We start from the raw sequence: 10,070 nt of genomic DNA on the forward strand, positions 1-10,070 counted from the left end.
TTTTATTTAAGGAGTCGCCACCTAATTAATTTAACGGTGAATTAGGACACCTAAATGTTAACTAAGGTAATGTTAAAACTAAACCTTCGTTAATGGTCTGCTTAACCAATGTGATTCTAGATAAGGGCTCTATATTATCCTAAAGGGAGGGGGTTAGGCATCCTTTAGAATCCGCTAACTACGGTTGTCCGGTCAAACTTAAGTTAATTAATTAGGGCTAAAGATGCAAATATAATATTTAAAATTAAATAAAATAGCTTGTAAATACTGCTAAAGTTTTAAAGAAAATATAAAATGTTGCTTAAGATAAGATTTAGAGAAAATATAATAATTTGCATAAAATAAGATTTTAAATGCCATTTCGAATAAACTTATAAAAATTGTCAAAGCTTTAAATACTAATGCTTTTTTAAAATAAGATTTGCATAGAATATATAAATAGAAGAAAACGCGGGTTTGTGCAGTGTTTTAATAAACATTTTAAACAACTCGAATGGTGAGATATTAATAATTCTTTTTTGCGATTTAAGAGTATAAACAAAAATACAAAATAGCTAATGTGAATTTTAAATAAAACTTATATTGTATCAATATGGTGATGTAGAAATGCTTAGACTTATTTTCTTTAAATATGATGGAAAAGGGACATAAGTTTCCCTCTTTTTCATTAACTTTATTAATTATGCTTAGCTAAAATGATGTGTGATTGATCCAGCTTGAATGAGTTTCCTATAAAATATATTTGAGTTTATAGTGACATATTAATGACGTCTTGAAACGTTTATGATAAAAATATATAGTCATGCCATTTTGCGAATCAATCATTCCAAATAAAATATATATATATATTAGACGTTATAAATAGTTTTAACATAAAAGGAAGATAATAAAATTTATGGAATTGATGGTTAGTCTTCATTAAACTAACTACCCGTTACTAAAACTAAATCTACTAATTCATTAGGATTCATCTAAGTTAATAAAAATAAGATAAGATTAGTCATACAAAGCAAATAAAAATACACAACAATAAAATAAGGAAGAGAGAGGAAGAAAAGATGAAATGGATCTGGTCCATCTTAAGGCCCAACTGCTGGAACTGTGTGCGTGATTGGGCTTAGGGCCAATAAATTTTATATGTTGCTGCTACGGGCTGTTGCTGCTTATTGGGCTTTGGCCCAGAAAATTTTATGTCTTTCTATTTTCTTTGCTGCGGACTGAGAGCTGGGCAGAGAGAGTATTATGCTGTTGGGCTTTGGAGGGTCTCATGATCTTGTGATTTAGTATGGAGGAACCCCAGTTGTCCAGGGCAATTATTACTAGGTTGAGTGGGTACTCAAAGCCTTTCTTAAGACCTAAACTCTAGAACATCATTCCTTATCTCTTCACAAATCAAATGACAACCTCCCTGACCCCTTTCACAGTTAGGATGCATAGCACTGATTCATTTTAACATCTACCATGTCATGCTAGTTAACTTATCATGAGACATTAATAGTACACACTTTTAGTTTTGATTTCTCCAAACCTGAACCTTCATTCAACCAACCAAAAATGCAACCAAACATATTATACAAACAGCCTCCGACAGCTTTTACCACAAAAACAGTCCATGGACACAACTGGTGTAGCTAAATCAAGTTCATCATCATTTTGAACAAAAACAAACAATCATGCAATATGTGTAGGGCATTTGTCTCTTTTTTTAGAAAACAATCACAGATAATGCAAAAATGTGCTAATAGATAGTAATCATTTTAGACTAGATCATCTCACATAATCGACCATATGATAAAGTTGCCGATTGATTAGAAGACCATAACCAAAATATTACATAAATATCCGAGGGTCATTACAATTAGCACACATTTTTACTATTTTTTTAGATCACAAAATGCATAATCAACTATATTAATACATCACAAAAACTATCATGGTACTCCTACCAATATTAAGGTGAGCAAACATATGCTAACACATATTCATTATAATCAGACAAATTCTAAAGCCTACCTAAAACACATACTTGCAATTGCATGAGGCTAAGCAGACATAAACGTATGATAATATTTATTAACTATGATTAGACTAATTTAACTAATACCAAACTAAACACAGGATAACACATACTCGCTGACTAATACTAAACCAGAACACACCAATACATACCGACCCACAAAATTACTCGTACAAACAGAGAATTAAAGAAAGTTGCTAAAAGAAATAAACAGAAAAGGGGAATTACAGACCTTCTTCGGGTGCGGCGAAGTGAGGCGAGGGTTTCGATATCTACCTCGAACGCTTCAAATATACTTAGAAACACTACGAATTCTGAATTTGCATATCCTCGAATACAAACAAATGCCAAAGGCCAAAACACAGAACACAAAAATGGTATGGCTTTCAACTCGATGTCAAACAATACTGCTAAAAGAACTAATATTTTTCTATGGGGGATTGCTGCGATTTTCCGAATTTGAAACCTAATTTCTAGGGGATTTCTGTGGTTAAAACAAGTTGTTCTTGGGGAATTTCCGGGATCAAAAGTAAAACCAGTTCTTGGGGTTTCACCAATCAAGAAGAAAAACCGGTTCTAGGGTAATTTCATGAATCGAAAGACCTCGTTCTTGGGGGGTTCTCACCGATCTGAAAAATCCTCCCCCAAACCATTCGAAACGCCCTTCTTTTATAGGGCTTTGTTTTTTGCGCTGTGTTGAATGAAAAGAGAGACGCGTGGGGAACAAGGGTAGTGGAAACGTGGGAGTTAGCAGTGCGTGGGGTGGGCGACACGGTGAAGTGGGGCGGCAGTGACAGAGGAGTGGCAGAGGGGTGCGGGATAAGATGGGCGAAAAGGGGAACGATGAGGGAGTGGGGGTAACGTGGTGAAGTGGAGTGACAGAAGGTAACGTGGGGGGAACAGACGCGTGGGGGGGACAAGGCGGAGTGGGGGTGGCAGAGGTAACGTGGGGAGCAGAGGGAGGAAGGAGGAGGGGGAGGCGCGGCGCAGGCGAAGAAGGAGAAAGAAAAGAAAAGAAAAGAAAGGGGGGAGATTTTAGGTTTTTTGGGAAAAGAATGGGTCGTCCGGGTCGGGTCGGGTAGGTGGTGTGGGCTGGGGCGGCTAAAGCATGGGTTGGGTCTGAAAATGTGGGTTGGGATAAAATGTGGGTTGATTTTATGAATTGATCCGAAAATAATATGAGTTGATTGAGCTACTACATTTAAATAAAAGACATATTTAAATAACTTGTGTTAAAATATTACTTAATATAAAATATGCAATTATTAGTGCTCAGATAAAAAATGGCGTTGCAATAGCCGTGCAATAATATTTCGAAAATCCACAGTAAATAAACACTATTATTTAATTATGCAAAGATAAATGCGATGTGTATGCGTAAGTTGGTAAAATGCCGAAATGATAAAAATTGTGAATTATAATAATAATAATAATAATAATAATAATAATAATAATAATAATAATAGTAATAATAATAATAATAATAATAATATAATAATAATAATAATAATAATAATAATAAATGATGATGATGATGGCTAGTAACTGTAATAGAATAATGAAACGCCGGTATTGATAAAAGACTAATAATTATAGTAAAATATAAATATATATGTTTTTAATTTTTCCAAAAATATTAGAAGCATAAATAGGTATTTCGGAGGAGAGGCGGGACAAAATTGGGTGTCAACAATCCCCGTGCAGATTTCAACAAGCCATTGAATGACTCAGAGCTGGTTGTTGTCAGCATAGCCCATCGCCTACCTTCATCCTGGTGTAATGTCCATTTGTCTTTATTAATTGCATTCAACCAATGGAAGACTTCCTCATTCACTCGCCTAATAATGTTCATCTGTAGGTTAAACTTCTTCTCCTGATGCTCTGTTGCAGCCGCCTACATCCAATTGCAAAGTGCTGGGATTCAATATGCTTTTTGGAAGTTTGCCTTCAAATGCCTTAAGCAATAACGATGGTAGGTAAAAGGTGGTTGCCACCCCTGCAAATTGAACATATTATGCAATATGCCAGCATTTCTGTCTGAGATCACACATATTCCCATGCGATCCTTAATAACGTGTTGCCTTAAGTGGTCCAAAAACATACCCCACGTACTAATGCTCTCATTAGCTGCAATTGCAAAAGCTAGAGGGAATATAGCTCCATTTGCATCCATTCCAACTGCAATTAGCAGCTTTATGTCATACACCCCGTACACATATGTTCCATCTATCGATATTATAGGCCGACAATGAGCACAACCATCAATGCATGGTTTGAATGCCCAAAACACAAACTCAAAACTATTACAGGGCACACCAGGCTTCGATTTGAGCTTCCATTCAACAACAGTATCATGATTGAAGTGCTGTAGAGCCGCCATGTATCTCGGCAACTTCTTGAAAGAGCCCTCCCAATTGCGGTAGACTATCTCATGTGCACGCCTACGCCCAAGATACGCCTTGCTCCTACTAACAGTTTTGTTATATACTTTCAGGACGGCTGTAATATAATCTTTAATAGGGAATCTAAAAAAGTTGAAATATCAGCATATAGCAACGAGGAACATTATATTAACACCAAAAATAAAATAAACTTAGGCGAAGGGGATACCTTGGGTTTTTTCCAATGTTGCCAACTAATACACGAGCAATCATATTGGTATCTAGATTGCAATGATCATCTGGGAGGTCACCCATATCACAAGTGTGCTTTGTGTAGAACTTTGAAATAGTCCACATCTTTTCAGCAGTTTCCTTACCACGGAGCATCCATTCGCAACCTTGATATTTTCGCTTGCACACCAATCGCCAAAGTTTTCGTGTGGAATCGTCAACTTTAAACTCCCTCATCCCCTGGATGCAATAAATCTTGACAGCCCTTTGCAATGATTTTTTTGAGCTGAAAATCAGGCCTTTTTCAATATGAGCCTTTTGTTTTAAAAGATCCACTGGCTCTTTTCACAAACTTCGCCTAATATGATCATCATCCCTAGTAAAGACAAAGGCATCTGGGCGATCTTGAAGATGATCAAGATAAGGGATCTCATCGGAATGCCACTGAATCGGGGTCGACTCTTGCTGTTGAAATTGGCTTTGCGGCTGAACCGGAGTCGACTCTTGCTGTTCAAATGGTTGTTGTGAATTCAGTTCCTTCTGGTGTGCCGGACTGTTCATCATGTCTTGCAACAGTTCTACTTGATATTGAGTATTAGTTCCAACCTCAACCTCATCGTCACTTTGCTCCACATTAGGTATTTCCTCACTATTGCTGGATGATGTCACTATATAATTCGGATAATCCGGACCATCCATAGCAAGTCTTTGCCAATAATTTGGCGCAACCACCACATTTTCCCTACATAAGAAATTAGAGTATTTTAACTACTACACATCAAATAATACTATTGATGTTAAAAAAAAAATAGACGTACCGATAGTAATCAACTGCACCGAAACTTGAGGAAGGACCATCGTTTTGAGTAGTTGGATAGACTGAGGATGTTCCAACTTGATTCATCCATCCTGATTGAGGAGACCGTCTGATATGATCCATATCAGGTATATAACCCCTAAATAATATAATCGACATCATTAGTAGCATTCAAGTGCCACTACACATAATATTGTAAAAAATGAATATTTACCACTACCCATCAAATTGCTGACTTAAACTATCCAGAGGTATTTGGCTCGCCAAAATGCTTTCATAAGTACTCATGTCAGGGTAGTTGTGTTCTTAAGTAGGTTTCTCTTGAGTGACTTCGGCCTAAATTCTAGATGGGGCTTCCCGACGAGGTCTATTTCGGGCTTCCCGATGAGCCCTAGCCATGAATTCAAGTCGATTAATGGGGACCTTCTCTATGTACATTTCGAGGACGTTTAAAGTTATGCATTGCCTATAATCATAAGGCGCCTTCAAATAATCAGTCAAAGAACCATCGTCTTGAATGTACCACTGTCCATAACTAGTTGCACCTTGCGGCGTGAATGACATTGGATATTTTCCAATTATATTTAAATCAAAATCACTCCTACTAACTTGTAGTCTATTATACAAGGCTTGGAGTAGTTTTGAGAATTTTAAGTCAAGTGGAAACTTAACATGGTATTTTGGGGGAGAATCATAGCGCAAATTATTTTCCTCGAATATAATTTGTCCGTCCCAGAATAAAGAAACTCTAATTTTTGGAACATCTTCCATTTTTTGACTAATTTAGGAGGAATACAAAATGTAAAAACTGGATGAAACTTAGAATTTGTGTGTAAAAATTGGATGAAACTTAGAATTTTTCCCCTTATTCGAACTCTGTATTAATAAGATTTGAAGTTTGAATATTGAACCAACGCATGCATGCAATTAGTGTGTCTTGCAGTGTTACGTCAAATCAAATTAAGTACGGAGTGTTGCATAACGCATGAATTAACCGCGCCATGTCAGGCCGTGGCAGAATAGCGCAGTAAAATGCTGCGTTATTCTGACATAACGCAGTAAAATACTGCGTTATGACAGTATAACGCATTAATTTACTATGTTATACTGTCATAACGTAGTATTTTACTGCGCTATACTGCTACAATATGTTGTCACCTCAACTGTCATACAGAAAAACGTCATAATTCGAAACCAACTTTAAGTGTTATATAACCTAATTTGACGAATAGGTACCAACCACACAAAATTGAGTTACTATGTCATTTTTTGACCAATTTAGAGATATTAGTCGTGTTATATCGTTCACTCCAGAAAACATATTTGACGCAATGGGTAGGACATGGGAATTGGGTGAAGATTTTAAATACTCAAACAACCCTAACAATAGATTCAATCGAGAATACAATAATAAAATAAGAGAGGAGTGGGATTGGCGTGTTAGGGAGGCTGCAGCATTAGAGCAAAAGTTAGCGTCAGTAGGGCTTAAACGCCCAAAAAAAGTGCTATGTCAATGCCTCATGGAACTCCACAAGAGTTTAATTTTGCTCTTAACCGTTTTCGCGAAAAGAACAATCGGATGCAAATACGTTACCTTAGGGTAGAATATGGTGTATATGGTAGCACAAGATTTAGATCCAACTGGGATTCGGACTGTGAGATGTCCGATGAAGATTAATATTTTTTTATATAAAGTAAGTAGGTAGGGTCATAAAGACCACCCCCCTCCCCAACTAAAGGTACATGGGGGTTTGCAACTATATAAGTAACACTTTATTTTGTTATTAGACTACAACATATTCAATGTCGAGTAGTAGAAACTCAGCTTGGTCTTTACTCCTTCCAAAAGAACCAAATAGCAGTGATGATGAGAGTTCAAATCATAGCAGTTTTTCGAGCGATACCAGTGATTTCAAACTAGATGAGCTAAATCCTCACCTTCTTACAGAGCGTAATGATGATTTCTGCTGTGTGAAATATTCAGATCCGCGAGAATATTATTATGGTTTACGCCGAGAATAGTCACATCGGCTTGCCGAATCAGAACGTCTTGTTCGTGACTTGGAAAATCTTAACGCTCCAATCCCAACAAGGTACTCCATAACCATGCCTCAAGTAGGTCCAGAAACTTGCGAGCTTGCCGTGCAAAGGATTAGAAAAGAAACACAAAAGAATGCTGGCAAAGACGATGTAGATTTTACATGCTAAAGTTGGCCGAAGAACAAGCATCATCAACCGGTAGAGAACTAACAGCTACTGAAAAAAGATGTGTCTTAAGAAACTGCTAGTATTTTTTTAGGACGATATTGAGGACTTGTATTCTGATGATGATTAAGAATGTTGTGATTTTAGTTTTAAGTTTAATTTATGATGATATTGTTATTTTGAAGAATATTAGTATGTTTAGTTTTTCATCAACCCAATGGCATGATTAATCTATGGTCAAAGTACGTTAAAAAGTGTAATGAAAGAAGGGTTAACTAAAAGGGCCAGAAAAAAAAGACGGGACCGCTATAGCGTAGTAATTTACTACGCTATAGCAGTTAAGGGTATCGTCCCCGTTAACTGCTTTAGCGCAGTACTTTACTGCGCTAAAGGCAGTTTTGTAACTTTTTTTTTGTTGTTGGAGTAGTTTAGTTCAAAAACGTTTTTCTGAGGCTATTTTGGTTCCGGACTCTAGAATGTTTAACCGGGTCATTAATCCAAATGCGCAGGTGGTGAATTTTCCATGTCCATGTCATGGAATAATGATCTGATTTGACATCCATTATCCTAGAAGCCTCGACAGAAATCCAATTAAGGTCAATTTGTACACAAATTCAAATCGAAATCAGTTCATTTGAAGTTAAAATTGTTTCCCCCAAAAAAAGGGTACAGTTGAATTTATTAGTGGTTTAAAGAATATGTGGATCGATTTGTGATAAAATGAATTTTAATCGAATGATAATAATAAAACAATAAATAAACAAACAAAAAAAGAGCTTGAATAGCTTAGCCGAAGTAATTCTCTCAGTTAGAGTCAACTCGTTCCTAGTTGAAGCCCGATGATCAGATTGACAGTTAAAAATGAATGCAAGAGAAAACTTAAATATATTGCTTAAGTATGAAATTGTAGATAATGTTGTGTATTAGAAATCTGATGCCCTTAATGTGAATAATATGCTTCTATTTATAGTACAAGAATCAGCTCTTTGGCTGTGATTATCTGATAATTAAGACTAATTATTAGTCTTAAATGCTCATTCAATCCTAATTGTAATGTTTCAATCAGATTTGCTCCGATCGAGTAACAGTTGCGAGTTGTATCCTCCTCATGTAATCATGACTCGATCCAATGACCTTCCGTGGCAATACCGGCTCAACGAATTTCCTCCGATTTAGACTCGGAGACCCTTATCCTGTCCCGACGAAATGGTTAAGAATACCTTTACCCGCATTGCCACATGTCCTGGTGTTAATACGCCACGTGTCAATCTTTACTTTTCCATGTATACAAAAAAATTATTTGGACATACAATTTAAATTACTTAAGCTGTATTTTTATCTCATAAACATCCAATCCCACAATTTGCGAAAACTATCAAAACTTCCCCAATTTTTACCAAATCAGCAAATTATAGTTTACAAACAAAGTATCATAATATACTATTGCGCTGCATTAATAAATCACATATATTCATGTTCCTTTCATAAATAAATTTTTGCGATTACACGATATTACAAAAATTCAAATACAGATAATTTTACAAAGATTCACTAGTCCAAAAAATCAACAGTAATAGTAACTAGTTATTCTTTAATATAATCATTCCATATAGTGCACACAATCTCTTCACGTCATGAGTCTTTGTTTTGCAAAATTTAAAATGATGGATTTTTTTTTTTTTTTTGGCAAAATACAAACTTATGGACAAGTTTACATTTAAACAAAAATGAAATCATAACTTGAAATCTGAAATTCTACATTAGGAGAATTTGGAATTTCAAATCATGAAATTGAATTTGAAGTTAAGTTTATATTTCATAAACAACCTCAAATTTCAAATTTGAGCTCCAAATCCTATGATTAAACACCTACTAAGAAAAGGATTTGAAATCCAAGCACTTTTCCGTTTTGAGTGACTTTGAAAAGAGATAAGGTTTAAGTAAAGTGATTATATTGATATAGAAATAAGATAAGTATCTTTACTACACAATTTCATGACCATTTGAGAAATTCACTCCTTACTCCTTTAACACCCCCCTCGCCCCCCCCCCCCCCCCCCCCCCCCTTCCTCCTTCCCAAAAACAAATAGGAACATATATTTTCATTTGTTCACGAAAAAATAATTGTTGAACTCTTTAACTACATGAAACAAAATAAAAAGGGAAGAAAATACAATTGGACTGCATATATAAGTCAAGTTATAATAGTGAATTAGTTATAGGAAGAATTTCATCAATCATCAGCTGTTCCTTTGAAGTGCTTGGTGTTTAGTTTTCGTCTTCATTCTTAAAAACTGTGCAAAAATAGATTCAGTTGGCATAACTTCCATCTCCATGCGCTCTTCTCCTTCTTAATCCTCCCCCTTTTTTTTTCCTGATGTAATTTATCTCGAACTTTAATGTTTTTCAATGAATTATT

The sequence above is a fragment of the Lycium barbarum genome, chromosome 5 (assembly GCF_019175385.1).
Source record: "Lycium barbarum isolate Lr01 chromosome 5, ASM1917538v2, whole genome shotgun sequence".
NCBI classification, from domain to species: Eukaryota; Viridiplantae; Streptophyta; class Magnoliopsida; order Solanales; family Solanaceae; genus Lycium; species Lycium barbarum.